The 19,123-nt window shown below is 47.5% G+C and overlaps 1 protein-coding gene across 1 annotated transcript in view; it reads left to right on the top strand.

The window, feature by feature from the left end:
* Window positions 1–3,528: 3,528 nt before the first annotated feature.
* Window positions 3,529–19,123, top strand: part of hpca (hippocalcin) — a 28,828-nt gene continuing 13,233 nt past the window's right edge. The window contains exon 1 of the mRNA XM_068575301.1: window positions 3,529–4,065. The gene's annotated coding sequence lies outside the window, so the exon portion shown is untranslated. The remainder of the gene's footprint in view (window positions 4,066–19,123) is intronic.

Here is a 19,123-nt window from a genome sequence, read left to right as displayed (position 1 = left end):
ATTTTGCTGAAACACGTCAACGGTGGTTTTGAAACGTGCACGTTGGAAACGGCTCAAAACGCCGTCCACGGTTTTAAATCAGTCCCCGGGGTGAATTCATGACATGGACTCCAGTGTCTGGAAGAGATTTGTCTCGCTGTAGCTCAATAGCATCTCTCACCGAGCGTTGCTTTCATCTGCCTTTCTCCTGAAGTTAAACGTGTCCCTTTACCATCTGTTTCTCAAGATGAACGAGTGTACCGCCACACTCACAGTGAGACATCGCGTCGTACGCACAAAACTTTGTTTGACTGTTAAACTCTTGACAATTCAGACAGATCGGTACGTACGTCGGGGCAAAAAATGGCTCGAATTGTCAGATTTGGAGATCTGGTCTGAACTCTGAGCTCTGCACTGAAACATCTCGAATTTGTTCTGCTTCACTTCATTACAGTCAACCTCTGCAGAGAGGCTGTTCACCTGTGCTATGATGAGGAGAGGGTTCAACCTGCAGCGGCCTCATTCCAAAGACATATTCCTATATAATATAGGTTTTTTTGGACGACCCTGAAACGTTTCAATGCGTGCCATCTTCATTTACTCTTAACCACAAGTAGACGAATATGTACACATCTGAACAAAAGCTCACAATGACTTCCTTTATTAGACCAGAATGATTCAAATAGCCCGATAGTGCTGTCACACATACACCCTTTTTAGTTTGGGTATGCAATTTTCGAGCAGAGGCCTAAAAAACAGGTTCATTTTTAAAGGGTTGAGTTTGCCTCCAGGTTCCACAGCGGAGTCAAACTCACAGAGAAGAAGAAGAGAGAGACTTTTTTCCTCTGTCTTTCATTCCCGCTGGCGACCATGTCCTCTCACTGGACATCCCTGGGACCCGTTCAACATCCCCACCCCCAACATCTGGCCTCAGACTGTGAACGCAGCACGTATGAAAACCCCACGCTGTGCATGGAAATTGTAATTCCACTCCCGCGATCCTCAATCTGCATTTAATGTGTCCCACCCTGCTGCGATTCCTTCCCCTCTCCTCCGTTGATACGCCGGCGTACAATATCCTGGCAATAACGTTCATCCTCAAATTACTGCTTTTAATCAGACGCAGAACTTTTTTTCCAAACTTGCTCCGTGCGTCACGATCTCTCTGAAGAGCTGCTGGAGCGTCACGCCGCCGTGTGCATGATGTGTGTGTGCGCGATGGCGGTGAGCAGAGAGCGCGCTCTCCACGTCAGCGGCATAACCGTCCCCCAAATAACTAAGAGCGCTAATGAGACATGATCCCCGCACGCCACAGCGGCTGATTAGGAAGCTGACCATGCGTGAAGCCGCTCTGCTTCACTTTCCTCGGCTGCAATCCATCATGGCAGACATTGTCTCTGGGAATCCTTCCTGCTCCGAGCGCTCGCGTGCTCCCTGCAGGAACGAGTCATTCTGGATGTTTCCTGTCCCTTCGATGAGGAACCAAACCCGGTCCGCATGACCACCGACGGTGAGTCACCTCCAACCTGTTGGACTTAATGGAAAAGAAGAAGAAAACCTTCCCACAGCTCCAGTTCTGTGAGCTGTGACGGTGTATATGGCTGATGTCTGGCTCAGATCGAGAAGTGTGTGTGCGTGTGTGTGTGTGTGTGTGTGTGTGTGTGTGTGTGTGTGTGTGTGTGTGTGTGAGTGTGTGTGTGTGTGAGGTCTGGTACTCGGCTCATCCCATCAAATGCTTATATCCACAGGTCGTGTAATGTCTGACTCAGATCTGAGGCCTCTGATGTGTGTGTGTGTGTGTGTGTGTGTGTGTGTGTGTGTGTGTGTGTGTGTGTGTGTGTGTGCGCGTGTGCTTGACAGGTTGCCCTATAAAAGTAAAAGAGCATTAAGTTTGTTTTCTCCACATACATATTCACGTTCACATTGCGCAGACGGCTGAAATTTGAACAAAGTCAAAATATTTGCAATACTTTGTTTCTGCTTGGCTGAGGTGGAAAACTTGCTGGGGGATAAAAACTGAGTGTGACAGAGTGCCAGAAAGAAACATAGCGAATGAATCATATCGGACATGAAGGACGTCAACTTCCTCTGAAGAGAGGAAAGAAAAACAGATGAAACCATCAGACGTGTGCAGCGGTGAGGAGACTGCACGCCTCCAGGGATTACCTGGAGGTACGTTTAATTAACACAAAAAATGTATTACAATAACAGTAATACAATTTGTATTTAAATATTTTGTATATATTAAAAAACATATGGCCTATATGTATTCATGACTCATTTCTTTTGTTGTGTTTGTTATGTATCATGTCGTTTTCTTGGGTTTTTCATCAGCGTTCTTGGCATTCTTGTAGCATTACAGTCCATCATGCTCACCGTGCTGCGGTGCTTTCATACAGCAGACGACTGCATGTGGTGTCGCTCCCGACTCGAGGACTCACACACTCAGGAAGCAAAGTTAGTGGTGATTTGTTTGCTGCTCAGACAAAGGCACCGTTTTGTTCTCTGTTCATCCCTGCAGAGACACTGCTGCTTGTTTTTTGCACCAATGTATAATATCTTAATTTTTTTTAAATGGCGTATTTCCACCACTTTTCCTCGGTGATGTTTGAGGGAGGATTGTCTAACGCCTTTAAAAATGGGGTCCAAATATAAAACGTTGCTTTATGGACCGCATGTTGTCACATGAACAGGACAAAGAATCACAAGTTTCTTCTCGACTTCGATTAATTGAATCGAATTCCTGCGATAAAGATCGTCAATGGGGGGAGATGCCAGACGTTGCAATACCACACCTGGCCACCGGGCCCAACGTGTTCGTAAGGTGAGACTGGACCGGCTCTTGTAATCACGTCATCTTGCTGCAGCTCTTCTTCTGCAGCGGTTTCACGGCATCCAGCGGGAGAACTCAACTGTTTCGCCTCGTGGATGGAAACACACGATAACTTCATTTATTTTAACCCGTTTCTGGGGACATTCTTGCAAAATCTGCACCAGTTGGATGGAAACTGGGCTTGTGATCATTTTCGTCATGTGTCTTAGATTATTACATTTTTGTGGTATTCTGTAAGGCCACACACACAATGATGAAGACAATGAAACACTTTAGACCCCCAGTCCCATAATATATAATATGATGCTTTATCATATCTAAAATGATATGCTATTATAGTGATAAAAGAGGCAATATGGTACAATAAGCACAGCATTCTCCCCTCTGGGTCAATATAGGAACATTGCAGTCATATTTCATAGTGCATCACTTGATTGTGACCTCTGTGCAATCTCCATCTCCATCACTAAGAACAAAACAATGTGGCTCAGTAATGATATTAGCATATACACTCACAGCGCGGTGCGCCATCATTCTGTGTGGAGAGAGAGAGAGAGAGAGAGAGAGAGAGAGAGAGAGAGAGAGAGAGAGAGAGAGAGAGAGAGAGAGAGAGAGAGAGAGAGAGAGAGAGAGAGAGGAGGAGGAGGAGGAGAATGAGGAGGAGGAGGAGGAGGAGGAGGAGATAATAAAGGAGGAGGGCTGTGCGCCACGTCGGTGCCAATAGGCGCAGCGCTTTCTAATTAAAACCCCACCACGTAAACCCCGGACACCTCCCTCCACACCAGGTTTAAATCCAGTCCTCCAGCACCCGCCACCTTAAACACACCGTCCAGTCTGCTGTCCCCGTGAAGAGGAGCCTCCAGCAGCAGCAGCAGCAGCATCAGTAGCAGCAGCAGCAGCAGCAGCAGCAGCAGCAGCACCGCAGCGCCGCCTCTGCTGCCTCTCGCCCGCTGCGGTAACATGGTGAGCAGGGCTCTGGCTGCTGTAGCCGAGGGGCCACTTTGAGCCAGTCACTCAGTTCTGCTGTGGATTGCGCGCAATGAATGTGTAGTAACAAGCAGCAGCAGTGACAGCAGCAGCAGCAGCAGCAGCAGCAGCAGCAGCAGCAGCAGCACACGGAGAGCCCGCCTCAGGAGCACCGGGGAGCTGAGCATCATCGCTGCGCCGCGACACCGGCCCGTCCTGCGCAACCGGAGCGGGGACGCCCTCCTCCCTTCTCTCCCACACAGACAGACTCTACCTCGCTTCATCGGGTAAGGAAGAGGGGCCGCAGATGTTGTAGCCTATAACATGTGTGTTTCATGTTTTTGAGTGTTTTTTCGTTGCGATGTGTCCGCCGAGTGAATCCGCGTCCCCCGCGTGCAGGTTTGTTTGATCGCATTGAGGCAGCTGTCTGCTTTTCTTCTTCTCTCTCTTCCTCTGTGCATCGCACTCACGTTGGTCATCTCTGGACCGCTTCTGTCGACGCAATCACAACAGCATAAAAGGACTTTTTGAAAAAAGACAACAACAACAAACCTCTTTTTCCACACGAGCCAATAGGATGAGCGCGTTGTCGGCCGTGCGATTTTTTTTCTTTTTTATGAATGATGTGAACACGAGGACACGAGGCGAGGAGGATGCATGCGCATGATGCTGCTGGAGCCTCCAGCTCTCCTCCTCCCGTGTCACAGTCATGAGGTGCCCTCATCCCCCTCGTGAGAGAAGAAGGGGAAAGAGAAACACATTGCACCAGCTTCTTTTACCCATGTTCATAAATATGTTCGCTGTAATATTCCTTATGACACCGAATAGTAAAGTTGCTCTGCTCCGTCAGCCCACATGCTGGCATTGCTGCAATCTCATGCATCTCATGCAATGTGACAATTGGACATCTCTCGGTATTGACAGTATTGTGGAGGAAATCAGTCAAATGAGAGGCAGCCGGGGGGCGAATGCACCACGACACCTTCAATAATCATCCGTCCCCGTCGGCGTTCGGGACCTCCCGTCTCCCCGCTGTGCTCCACCGATGTGATACCTTGCCTTTTGTTTGCTCCTTCCCCGTACACGCAGCTGCTTTCCACATGAACCCCCATTCAGGTTCACCCGGCTCCCCTGCGCCGCGTCGTGCAGAGCGTCAGCTGACCCCTGACCCCCTGCGGGGACACGCAGAGGGAGTCACATGAGTGTCAGGCGTCCGAGGCCTAAAGAAAGGCACCGGACCATGTGTGTGTAAGTGTGTGTGGGACGGTGTGTGTGTGTGTGTGGGTGACCACCGGGTTAATGAGGGTTGTGCACGGCGGTGGTGCGGCCACGACAAGTTGAGTCACATTTGGGGATCCCGTCCTCAGGAAGCCTCCGCTCGGCTCCACTGGCTCGGTGGCTGCTGATGTTTGTGGGGCGGTGGGGGGAAGAGGCAGCGTCCATGTGCTAACGCTACATGTTACATAAGAAGATAAATGTGTGCTGGAGCGCTCCCCTCTTTCTCTCTCTTGCCTGCGCACACACACAGACACAGACACACACACACACACACACACATTGATAATTTGCATAGAAACACATCAGCAGAGATTTGAACCCTGAGGCGTTGAGCTCCATGCAAAGGTGTTTGAAGTTTTCACGCACGTCCCTGCTCACGCATCGAGACTCTCTGGCGTTTCTCACGTCGGTGACCTTGCTCTCATCCAGGTGACGCACACGCCGGGCTCGGCCTCCCGGAGCTCGCTCTCCGTCTTCCAGAGAGACGAGTAAAAAGACCTGGGTTGGTGCCGGAGAGGCCTCCAGGCCCCGGGTCAGGGTCGGTTCGGCACCCCCGCCCGCAGAGGCCCGCTGCTTGCACATCTTCCGGCCGCGCGAGGAAGGCCGGTGGGGACAACACTGAAGGCTTCATGGCAGAAAATAAATAGAGCATACTCACGTAGAGGATACCAGAAGAGATGGACGTGACGCGGCCCTGCGGTCTGGCGGTCGCGCAGTAATGGAGAGGACGTTGTCGTGTATCGTCATAAGAGTTATGCTACATTTTTTGTCTTTTGTGCTTTGTTGTTGTTGGCAATTAGCAGATGTCACTTTCCTGGACTAACACTCACAGATCTGTGGCGTTTCCCACAAAAAGCACCACTTTATTAAATCATTGCACTTCACCAGAGATGTGCTCATAGTGAGTGTTTTCAGCATGAAAAAAAAGCATGAACAAAACGGCAAAAGACATCTTAGTCGAGTTAAAACCCCCAAAAAACGGTCGATTAGTCAGCTAATCGAGCAAAGAAGAGGCAGCCGGAGTTGGCCCAAATATGACCGAGGTGGAAGAAGCACGATGTTGTCGAGCGTGACGAGAGACTGTGGAACGATGTCTTACAGACGATCCACTGAGACCTTTGTGGTTTTTAAGACAGAAGACCTTCAAATCACACGCAATCAATGAAAAAACACGTGTAAAACCTGGACTGCACGCGTCTGGTTGGATAGGATCTTTGATTGTGACCTCACACTCCTGAGTAATCCCAAAAGAAAAATGCCATTGACTCCCCGAGTCATCCCTGCAGCACTGTGTTCCTCCAGCCTGAGGCAAAATGGTCCCTTTGACGTCACCATGACATCATCAGGAGACTCCTCGGGTCTCGTTGACTGAGTTTCACGTATTAAAACGGGTGCGGCGCCCCTTTAATGGAACCACGGCACCCATGAGTGTACCCGGGACATGGTGGCACATTACATCTTCATCAGGGAAACGAGAGCATCCGATCCACTTTGAAAGGAAGCACTGAGCTTTGTAAGCCCTCCCTCCCTCCTCTCTCTCTCTCTCTCTCTCTCTCTCTCTCTCTCTCTTTTCATATACGTAAGGAGGAGTGGCGATGTGGCCTGCGTGGGTCAACATGAGGTCTGTGTGCCGGAGCACTGTAATCTGCCCTGATCCTGCAGGGAGGGGCGTCTCCTGCCCGTCACGTCCAGCCTGATGAAGCCAGATAAAGAAAGGGGGAAGGAGGGGATAGAGAGAGAGAGAGAGAGAGAGAGAGAGAGAGAGAGAGAGAGAAGCTGCACTGCTGGAGGTGGACGCGGCCCTGAACTAAAGATGTTACCGATCAATCCCAAAGAGACGGTCCATGCGGCCTCGTGTGGTTTGGTCCTCCTCAGAGCGTCCTCACTGTATGAAGAAACCTGGGGATTTTTGTGAATGGACTCCAGTCGCTTGCTATATCTGGCTCTGTGTGCACACACCAGACGTGGAGCTCCAGCAGCATGATTGTTCAACACCCCCCTCTGTCAGAAGGAGGTCTAGCTGCCTGTCGCCAGTGAATCCAATCAAAAAGGCGCCGGGCTGCAGTAATGTGAAAACAACGGCCATGTGATTCCTCCTTTTGTCTTCTCACAAAAGCATGAGCAAAGTAAATGAAGTTGGAACAGGAAAGAGCGGCGGGTTGAAACAATTAAGAAACCGACAACAACAAAAGAAGGATGGAAGAAATCACATTAACGCGAGGAGCAAAATACATTTGGAGTGGATGTTTTTTGAACACACAACGGTACGACTTCTTCTCCCTCTCTCTCTCATCTCCTCTCGCCATTAGGAGGCTGAAAGGGCGGCCAATTACCCCCGAGCTCGGCCCGCGGTGGAGCTAATGAAGTCGGCGGGGTCAACCGGTGTGTGCGTCCTTCAGCGTGAAAGGCTCAACGGCTCTGGACCGATAAGGCGGCTGGAGGACACGCACTCCACCGATACCTCTGTCCAGATCATATCTGTGCATCCGCCTGCGGCTACAACCACACTCATAGCTTCCTGTTTTGAAGCGCGGGGGAGGGGAGGAGGTTAAAAAATGATTTCCCGTACGACTATTCCCGTAAGCGGGGCACGCGGGTGTAAACAGGAAGTAGATTGGTTGGAGTTTTGTCGTACTCTTCGGTAATTAAAAGGTCTAGCTTGATGCTTATCATCTTCCTCTTTAGACTCAGACAGACAGTTGTATTTGTTCGGCGCTGCAGGTGTTGCTCTGTCTCTCTCACACACATCACATTGAGTGAGTTTAATTCGTCTCCTTTCGACGGAGAAGACGCACACGAGGCTGAACAAGAATCTGTTTGGTTCTCGTGGCTCTTCTTCCTGACTCTGCTCTTGTCCTACGACTCTGCATATCTAGGACCAGAGAGATGCTCTTTGGCCTTAACAGGAGACCACTTGCATCAAGTCACAGCCTCACAGAAAGCTCTGGACTCCCAGCATGCACCCTGACAGTGAGATGTAATTTGCTTCCATCAGATCGGAGGTTTCTCCCCCTCGAGAGGCGACACAAACGGAGACATGACGGATTTCATTCCATCAGCTATTGGATTTTTAAACAAAATGTGATGCGGCCTGTCTCTGTGGATGTTTATTGATCGCATCGGGTTCCGGCTTTCTTTCTTCTTCTTTTTGCTTACGTTGGTATTCCATTGGTTGCTTGATTCGCCACGCTCCCTTTTGTTTCTTTATTGACGGCCGTCTGTGGGACAAATTCCTCCCGTGGGACATATAAGCTCTTCTCTTGGGGGAAGAGGTGAGGAATTTTATTGAAGAAAACCCACCAGCTGGGTCTCTACCTCAGCCACATATACAACATATACATGTACACAGAGCAGTGGCTGCTGGGCCTGTACATATATATATATATATATGGCTGCCGTGGTATATATATATATATATATATATATATATATATATATATATATATATATATATATATATATATATATATATATATATATATGTATATGTATATGTATATGTATATATATATATATATATATATATATATATATATATATATATATTATATATATATATATATGTATATGTATATATATATATATATATATATATATATATATATATATATATATATATATATATATACATATATATATATGTATATTGTATATGAGAATAGGCCACAGTCAGAGGAGTGAAATAAAATGTTCCCGGTGAAAACATTACAGCCTGTTTCATACCATGACAGCATCAATTAAGCTCAGCATCCCCCCCCCCCCCCACCTCCCCTTCGCCGGGCTCTCAGGGCAATAACAGAGGGCCAATCAGAAATAGAAAAATCGATGCGGCGCCGGCTGGCTTGGATGCATTCACAAGCAGCCGTAATGACTGCCGACTCATTTCTGCGGCTGCTGGTGCAATCTCGTTGCAACCTTTTCTTCGCTGCGAGCAGAAGAGCAGCATTATTCTGCAGAGCAGGTTTCATTAAATGTGGCCGTCCTGCCTCTCAGGGCACCGGGTGACACTCCCATAATGCTTATGTTTGTGTCTTTCCTCTCGTACGACACAGATGTACTTTTTGGCATTTTATTTTCATCCGGAATTTGCGACAAAATGTCCAAATGAGCCTCTCCGGTGGTTTACTTTTGGCCGGACGAGACAGATACCCCAATGTTTTTTGAGCAGCGTCTTGATGGGGTCGTCTCACGGGGCCACGCGCACAGCTGCGACTTCCTAATGAGAATTAATGACTGGAAACAAGTAGTTAGCGTCTGTGGTGGTGGATGACAGTGGTGGAGCGGGTCAACTCTGACTTTACTGTGGAAAAATACTCAATAATGCATTGACATGGTAGTCAAAGGGGGTTTTCTTGTAAATGTTCCTGATCCAAACACACAATGTGTATCCTTGATTCAAGATATTTTTATGTCATATTCACAGATAGCAAAGTTGCTCCAGACAACTTTTCTCCACACGTAATTACAATAAACTTAAGGTAAAAACAGGAATTACAATGAAGAATTAAGAATTAAAAAATGCTATATTATAAGAAAAAAACAAAGTAAAATGAGGCACAAAAATAGCTGCAGAGAGCGGGCGCGGCTGGCTAGTTAGCCACCTAGCTTATCCTTCTCCAGAGTAGAGGAGGCCGAAGCCGGAGGGACCGTGAGACGCGTCGCTGTCGCTGCCCAGCAAGCCCGCTGCGACCAGTGGAGCATTAAATAATGGCGGACATAGCAAGCCGTAGCTGCTCATTACACCATGCTTTGATGAAGCAAGCTAGACAACTATCCCGCTAGTTAGCACCATGCTTTAATGCTACGCTGGTTACAAATAAGCCAAGCAGAAAAAGGCTGAGGGCAGGATTTCTGGTTGCAGTCACTGAGGCTAATGTTAGCTCATATTGAGCTAATGTTTAGCTAGCTATACCAGGCACTTTCTTACAGTGTTGCACAATCCGTTTCACTGAGTGTACAACATGCACAACTTGAGGTATGAGGTGCGTTACGTTTCTTGAGGTTGGGCATTGACCTCACATGGTTTTCGTTGGGGCCGTGAGCAGAACTCTCTTCCTAACATGCAAACCTTCTGGTGTCTTTACTGTGATGGAGCTCATAACAAAGCTCCCGCTGGAGCGGTAAACTCCTGTTTTTATTATCCTGACAGGAGTGGGAGGAGCTTGTTCACGTGCGCTCGTCACATGAACACAAACACCTTTGTGTTCCTCCGTGTCTGTGAATAGAAGGACCTCTGTCCTCTTACATGTAGCAGATCCGATGCTTCCAGCCGACGTACGGAGTCTTAATATAGGAAGAGAGGCTCACGAGCATCCACACGTTGACTCTGTGTTTATGCTCACACATCCAGGAGAGGGTGGGAACAGATGGTAAGAGGAGGAAGTAGAGAGAGAGGGAGGGAGGGAGGAGATAATTGAGACACAGAAGAGTAAGAGAGATGAGAAAGAAAGAAGACAGAAGAGGGAGAGGAGGAAAGAGAGATGGGGAGAGAGACAGGAGATAAAGAAAGACAGGACAGTGAGAGAGAGAGAGAGAGAGAGAGAGAGAGAGAGAGAGGAGAGAGAGAGAGAGAGAGAGAGAGAGAGAGAGAGAGAGAGAGAGAGAGAGAGAGAGAGAGAGAGAGAGAGAGAGAGAGAGAGAGAGAGAGAGAGAGAGAGCTAGGTATGTCAACGATAGTAACATTTAAGGATTAATGGTTCTCATGCCGTGTGTCGTTGTGAGACATTTAGCTGGAAGTTTGATGTCGATCCCTTAAATTTACTTTCATGCTTATTTGTATTCTACAAATATGAGGACTTATCACCTGAATCCGCAGCTCCGTTGTCGCTACAGTGCAGCCATACAGCTCATCGTTGTCCGGCCCACAACTTCACTGCTCCGTTCACTGTCACGGCGCCATTTTTCTTCTTTTTTTTTGTGCACCAAACAGCAGAAACACCAAGTTAGCGACTCGCTGGTGCTAGTCATGGAGCATTTAGCATATCAGACGCATGTTTCCCTCAACAGTCAGTAACTCGCCAGGCGGCCGGGGACGCGGCTCCAAACGAACCGTAACGCCGCTCCCTAACGGCCGCTTGTGTAAAGAAGCAACTGTTTCGATTGTGTTCAGTTAAATTGCTTTCGTTGGTTATTTTCCTGCAGCCACGGTGACGACTAATAGGGATCCATTTAAATGAATAATAAATTACACATTATGAGGCACAATAACATACAAACGAAGCTTTGCCTGAGTGGAACGTAAAACTAAATCATACCGTGTGTTATAGATTCATATTTCCATCATGTCAAAATGTGTGAGAGTGCATCACTATCACACATTTTATATTCAGTCTTCAAAGAAACTCTCCCAGAACTTAAAATGTGAAACCAATAATTATTACGCCGTGCTAAAATAAGGAGCAACGGGGCGTGTCATCACTCAGGTTGTCGTAAGTCACACTTGCAGCAGTCGCAGAGCTGCATTGTGGGATATCTCTCCATCCCGCCGTGCTCGTGGGCCTCTATCAGTGCGACGCTGGCGCTGGCGAAGGGCAAACTCTCGCTGAGTCGGCCGTTTCCCTTCCTGCTGGTATTTTTAGACACTTTCTCTCTTTTCTTTTTTTCTCTCTCTCTCATCACCAGCGAAAAGGAATACGAAAGTGAGGCAGCTACAACGCGGCCCGGGCCCCGTGGCGAGGACGGAGGTCGTTTCCTGAGCTATACGCAGGCCTCCGTGTGTCCAAGACATCCTGTTTCCCTTTGAAATAAAGTCCGAGTTAGATTGCGGTTGTGAGAAAGAGGCTAAATCCTCTTTGTGTAAGTATATTAAAGAGCAATGTCCTGCATGGTATTATTGTGATGACTTTTCACTGCTCTTCCCGTGTTTTCCAACCACACGCCACGACACACGTCAGAGCCCCAACACTCGCAACAAACTCAAAGGGATTTGCTTCCCGGGTCGTGTTTGCATGATGTGAAGATAATATCTATATTCGGAGGGCAAAAGAGCAGCAAGAGGCACGCGGCGAACTGTAAATATCCTCATTTGTTGCCGTGTGAGGATGAAGCGATATGGCGAACACCCCACAGCTCTCCGACCAAAGTGTTTTCAGGATTCATTCAATACGGTTGTTACATGAGTCCCACGTTTCAAAGGAGGTGTTAGAAGCAGATGTTGGACGCGAGGGGGAACGCCGGCCAACGGGCGGGATTCACTGTGTCGGTGTTTCTCCTCCTCGGGTGATTAGAAAAGGTCATATGGTACAGATGATGTGTGTGCAGTGCAAAGGGGGGGGGGGGGGGGGGAGGAGGAGAAAAAAGGGGTCGGAAAGTGTAAAGATAGAGAAGGGAGGACAGAAAAAAACAAGAAAAAAAAGGAGAGCCAGAGGGGTCGTAATCTTGTCGTCAGAGTGTGATTGTGATTGTGCCGGCGAGCAGCTGGAAGCAGTCTGCCGCTCCTGCCGCTCCCATCTGCCTCTCACCGCCCCGACTCTCCCCGAAGCGCCACATTATCAGAGCTTTCCCTCTTCCCTTCCCTGCTCGCGTGACATTAATAAAAACATTCGTGGAGAAATTGTCAAAATGCAGCGACACTGACCGAGTGTCGAGATATATTCTTTGACACACGACACTGAGGGACGCTGGAGATAAGATAATTAACTTCTATTGTTTGCTCGAGTCAAACGAGGGACTTATGTGAATGTGCTGTTTGTGTGGTGTGGGAATATCTGGGAATATCTGGGAATAGCCGGGAATACGCCAGTAGCAGGAATAGTCAATCACTCAGCAATCAATAATGACAACAACAAAAAATCCTTAATTTAAACGTCAACCTCGCGTTAGCCGGGCGGTTCAGTTAGCCAGTTAGCGCCGTCACAACTCTATGGAAGAAATTCTTTGTGCGGCAAAACCAGTTTCTATTTCCTGATTGGTTCAGACTCATGGACGGCCGGTGCTTTTGAGGTGAAGCATTAAAAAGGACGTAGCATTGAAGCCACGAGCGGCGTCATCTCGCCCGAACCCCAGTAATGTGCAAGCCCGCCGTCTGTCTTTGTTTCCTCATCACAGAACCATCCGTGACCTGGATAAGCAGGTAATTGCCTCCAGCAACAAAGAAGGGAAGTTGACGCCGGGAGAATAATTGCCATCTCCGTCCTGTGAAGTGTGCGATTCCCGCGCTCGTGGCCGCGAGCGTGTCTCTGGGACTCGAGCTAAAACACACTCTGCCTCGAAAGCCCTTCACCCTGGAGGAGGGCTCTCTCGGTAAAAGGATGTCCCCTTTTTTTTAGGAGCCCTTTGAGAACTTCTTTTTAAAGAAAGGGGTCGGAGTAACCCTTTAAACAGTCGGCGCATGTGGGACGGCTCGCCTCTCAGGTAACGTGACACAGTTGAAAGGAGAGAGGTTTGATTCAGTGTCCTATTTAGGTGAGGGCGACCCTTACGATATCGTTTACACCGGAGCTACAACCAAACCTGACCGCAAGCTGAACGACGTCCTCTCCCGGGTGCACGCGGGTTTCACTTTGTTGTAGTTTCGTGTGTGTTCGCACGTCAGAGACCCATTAAACCTGAGCGCCTGCGCGCCAGGTGTGCCGGGATTAGATCCTCCAGTACGTCTCTTGTATATTTAACCAGAAAACTAAACCAGGGCGAACTCGCCAAACCCACTTTTTGGCCGGTTTAGCGACGAGGATAACGGCCGCAGGGGCGCGAGGCTCCGGCGGGTCCCGCTGCCAGTTTTTCGTTGGCAGCAGCGGGACGGAGAGAACTAGAGCAGCGGCACCAGGGGAGCTCAGGCAGCAGCGAGCGAGGCCCGAGGCGTTTAGCAGAGATCAGAGGCTGTTAAAGAAACGACAAAGTGACATTGGCAGCGTTTTTTCGAATAGAGGGGAGGGGGGAAGGGAGGTGGCCGGAGGAAGGAGGAGAGGCTGGAAGAGAGGGCAAGGAGGACGGGTGTCGCGTGTCGGCCGATCGATCGCGGCTCAAGATAGAAGAAGATCTGGATTCTCCTTCGGCCCGGCAGCAGGAATAGAACTTGTGACCTCTGAGGGGGTCCTGAGCCCGAGGTCCTGTGGATTTGTTTAGGGGTCAGATCGGCAATGTCACTCAAATCATCGATAGGAAACTTGATGTATCAGGTTGTTGGGCCTGAGAAAAGACTTGAACTTCCCCCATTGACTCGCTCGTGAAAACAGAACCACTGTTTGGTTGATGGGGAGATTTTCCTCTTAAAACCCCTGAAAACTTGGATTCATATTACTAGTTATATGGATATAGAAATTGAGGACACGGTGAAGAAATAATGAGCATTACGTTCTCGGTTTGAACCGAATGATCCGGTTCCAATCGGCAAATTGATTCATAACATGCTCCAACCTCTACTGACATGTACAGTATGTGCCCGTGAACACCGTATCATTGCTAAGAACTGCTCCAATAATCTGATCATAATCCTCAATTCATCCACAGGATTACACCGACCGCTGTATGGGTGCTGTGGTCTTCTCTTTCCTCAGGAAGTGCACTTCTCGATCTGGTTCAAGGTCTCAGAATCAGCTCAGAAATCGAGGAGGTTCTCACTTGAGTGCACAGATTTCTCTTACATTAGTCGGACGAGAGCATGAATATCTGTTGCATCTTCCTGACAAAGGGTTGGATTATCTTGGAGGAGAGAACAGTACAGTGGCGTCTTTAAAGTGCATCTATAAATATCGCCGTGCCCCCTGGAGGAAATGGAGCCCGGCTTCTGAACTGTGACGCCGGCTCAGCTGCCGAGGTCGAGCCGCCTCTCCGAGAGGAAGACGAGCTAGCTTGTGGCCGCGGCGTCTTCGCGTGAGCGCCGCCGCCAATATAACAAGCTGTCAGTGTGCAGGGCCGCGACTGTGTTTGTGGCAGACACCATATGGATTTTCATATATTATTATGCCCCGTGCTAGAATTACAGTCTCTCTCTAAAGGTCACAGCTCCGCACGGAGCCGATTCTGCTCCTCTGGTTTTCCTTAATCCTTCTTTTCATCTGCTTCATCATTCTTTTCAAAAACATTGTGTTTAACCTCCTCGCTCCCTCTCAGAGTCACATATTGTGGATAGCTTGACTCCCCTCTTTCATGCACCAAATTGTGCCGACACGAGGCTCGCCTTCTCTACTAACCCGGCCCTTCCCACCCACACACACACACACACACTCACACACACTCACACACTAGCTAGCGCTAACTCGAGCTGTGAATGGAGAGACAGATGCAGCGCTGACCTGAGCCATATGCTGCTGTAAACAAGCTCTGAGCAACAGCTTTGAGTGCTCTCAGCGCCGGACTAAATGCCTGATTTTACTGTTGTAACCCATAAAGCCGTCACTCACCGACATAAACACACACAAAAAATACCACTGTAATCATACCCGCCCACACTATTGTCTTTATGACTGTCGCTGTGCACTTTTCTGCATGTGGGGAATCACATTTCTGCACAGTGCAAAGGGGGCATGAGATATAAATTGTTGCATTGTCTTCAATGCAGTTTGACCCTTTGCTTACAAAGCAGATTGGCCAATCGCAGCGTGCAATAAGCCGGCCTTGGATTGGGCTGGTTTGCAGCTCAATTAGGCTACTTTTAATGAAGTTGCCCTGAGGAGGAAAACAAAAAACAAGTGGGCTTGTGAGAGTTGCTGCATCTGGCTGGTTTTAAACATATTGTGAAAACAATGTTACCAAACAAGCTGTCATTTTGTGGTCAAAACACAGATACGACATTCAGGCAACTTGGTAGTTGCCGCTCACTCATATGAAGGACTCTTTATGTTTGAGGCATTTTTGATTGACATGAATTGTATTCAATCTTTGCGCAACACAACGGGGACCATGGTGAAGCGAGATTGATGCCATCATGGACATGCACATGAAAATGTGTCTATTTGGGTTTCCACATCCATTTTGTCTTTCGTTCCCCTATTTGATGCCAATATGAAGCTTCTTATGGTCATGATATCTTTTCCATTGCGCATGAGATAATTTTACGGTTCAAGTTTCTGCCAAAGTTGTGATTTCCTGCAGATTTCTAATTAATTTGGGATGATTTCATATCGTGATTGAGCTGGAAACTCAATCTGTGGCGCTCTGCTCGACGGACTCTCATGCAATCAATTTCAGATTGTCTTCATTTTTTAGGCTGATTTGGTTCCACATTGTGTGACACTGAGTGAAAGGAGTTGCATACGTTCATAAGCGTTACATCCCTACATAAAAACCTGTGGAGCTAACGATAGCAGAGGACGCTAGCACATCATTGACTCGCTCCTGAAGGAACCACTGAATGTCTACACATGCATCTTTTGCTTTTTAAATATTGAAACTACTTGCTTTGCAGGAAAAATGTTGTTTCTTAGCTCTGTCATCTTCTGTCTGGACCGCCAGGTGACGCGTTGCTTCACTGTCACTCTGCGGTCTGGAGCTTCAGCTTCTATCTTCTCCCTGTTTTCACCGAGGAATCAGTTCGACGTCCTGCATTCATCCTTTGAAACACATGTGATTCTGTCTGCGTCTCTCTTCCATGACTTTTTCCTATCAAAAGAAAACGGATCATATTTTCTCTTGGAGTGCAGTCAGCGTCCGTGTGGCTCCACGCTGGCTCTGACAGCTTGTCAGAGTAGCAGCAGGGGGGGCGGGGCTTAAGGAAGGGTCAATGGCTTTCTTCTGTCACTCAGCAGGTCACATTGTATCTCCCTACCCGTTCACGGGGCATGTGCTATTAATATATGCAAATGTCCAGTGTATTCCAGAGTGTGTCATACATGTAGAAAGGGAACAATGTGTGTGTGCGTGCGTGGCTACACGGGGAGTTTTGTGTCTCCGCCTGTGAAGATGAGCTTTCTAGTCTAAATATTTCATGAGGAAAAGGCAGCGAGGAGGCTTGAAAAGTATTATATAAATATTACATAAATGAATATGTTGGTATCAGCTGGCTTACATCTCCACCTTTCAAAGAGAGAAGAAAGAATGTGTGCGCATGCAATCCCGTACGCTGACATGTTTGCAATGCTGTTTGGCTTTTCTTTCTTTCTTTCTGATTAAAAATGAAACAGCCAGAGAGGATTGTGTGTTCGAGAACATCAGGAGAGCACGACAACAAGAGAAACATGACTTTTTAATAAACAGCAACTGGAATGAATATGTTTTTATGAAAATGAAAGCTATATTATCCCGGCTCGCCTCGTTCCTTGTGGGAAGAGGTTCGTCTGCGTGACTTCAGAGTCCGGAAATAAATTCCCAGATTTCACAACAGAGGATTGATCGTAGAGGGACTGGAACACGTGGAGGCACTCGATGGGACGCGCTGGAAGTTGTTCAGTCACGAAAAGCAGTTTGTTACTTCTGGATGGAGGACATCGCTTCTTGTCGTTGTGACCCAGATGGAAATAGCTTTGCCCTCTGATGGGCGTGTAATAGATGGAGGTCAGCCTCTTCCCAGATGGAGGACCGGCTTCCTGAAAAGAGGCTCCGCCGCCGGTGTCCCGCAGGGCAAGTGTGCCACCGTCCCGTGGCAAATACAGAACATTGAAAAATGTCATTCTGTTGGTTATTCATGTGACGCTTTCGAGTGGAAATGCACCCGGCAGACGGCGTAAGTTGACCCCGTGTCACTCGTCTTATGCGTGACCAGTGTACTCGAGGGCTCACTTCTGTTTGTAAGACAGATCTGATCTTGTTCCTTCACTTTTTCACTCTGTTGATATAGTTATTTTAAGCAAAGTTTGTTAAAAAAGACTCTCGAGAGGTCCCGATCAAGCAGGACGAGTTGGATTGAGATTGTTTGCTCGTAGAGATTACAAGACAAAGGTATTTGTATGTCTTGAATCTCCCTTTGGGGATCAATAAAGTAATTATCTATCTATCTATCTATCTATCTATCTATCTATCTATCTATCTATCTATCTATCTATCTATCTATCTATCTATCTATCCATCTATCTATTCATCTATCTATTTGTATTTATTTGAGTTATTTAGAAAATAAAAAAGCCTCTCTGAGGCTGCATCGTACTCATCTCGCTCAGTGTGTACACTCAGTGGAAAAGCTCCACAGTTCCCAAAGCAAACCTTTCAATAGTAATTAGTGAAACAAGGAATATATTCTTTGTGCGTGGTCGCGTATTTTAAGAAATATGTAAATAATGTTCATGTCTGAAAACGTCAACGATTAGTCGGTTTGACGATTGAATGAAAGTTAATCTGTGAATATCAATTTTTGATGGTTGCAGACTCTCAAATGTGATCATTTACTTCTTATTTGAGTTCTATCTGATAAATAAAGTCTCTTGGACTGTCGGTGGGATGAAAGAAGACATTTGACGACATCAATGTTGCCGTAATTCATAGTGTGATGGGCATTTTTACCTTTTATTTTTCCATCTACGAACCGTTTCATCCACTCAGAAAAAGCGGGTATTTGATATTAGATATGTTCAGGAGAGGAATCATTAGGCGAGTAAATCCCTCTGCAATCTCTGGAGTGTGATTTCTTTCTCATTAGTAGTTACTCCCTTCAAAGAAAGACGTCCCGGCTCTGCCTCCAGCCGTCCTCTGTGTCTCTCATCCTCTCCCTCTGAAGGCAACACCACATAAGCCTTTTAAGCCTCCCGCTCCTGCACTTTTGTGACCTTAAATGTTGCTTCATCACATTCTCCTCTCCTCTCGGTGTCGGTGATTTGCCAAATCGTCAGCTGCTCTGTGTGTTTTTTCTTCCTCTTTTTTCACTTCAGTCATTTTAAATGAGAGCAGGGAGATCGCAGAGTGCAGTGAGGTGTGCGCATGCTCCCTCTTTGGGAGTTATTATCGGGATTTTGACATGCTCTGAAAACTCAGAGTGCAGCCGGAGAGAGAGAGAGAGAAAGAGAGAGAAAGAGGAAGAGAGAGAGAGAGGAAGAGAGAGAGAGAGAGCTCCACACTGAGGACCAGCCCTCATTCTTATTTTTAACTACTCCCTAAATGTCTTTTCCTTCAATAACTCTCTGCATCTTCATCAATGCTTTCTTCTTCTTCTTCTTCTTCTTCTTCTTCTTCTTCTTCTTCTTCTTCTTCTTCTTCTTCTTC

Source organism: Clinocottus analis, unplaced genomic scaffold (assembly GCF_023055335.1).
Source record: "Clinocottus analis isolate CAN_PGR_092001 unplaced genomic scaffold, fCliAna1.0.p SCAF_14, whole genome shotgun sequence".
NCBI lineage: Eukaryota > Metazoa > Chordata > Actinopteri > Perciformes > Cottidae > Clinocottus > Clinocottus analis.
Note: the sequence above shows the minus strand (reverse complement) of the source record. Positions and strands in the feature narration are given on the sequence as shown.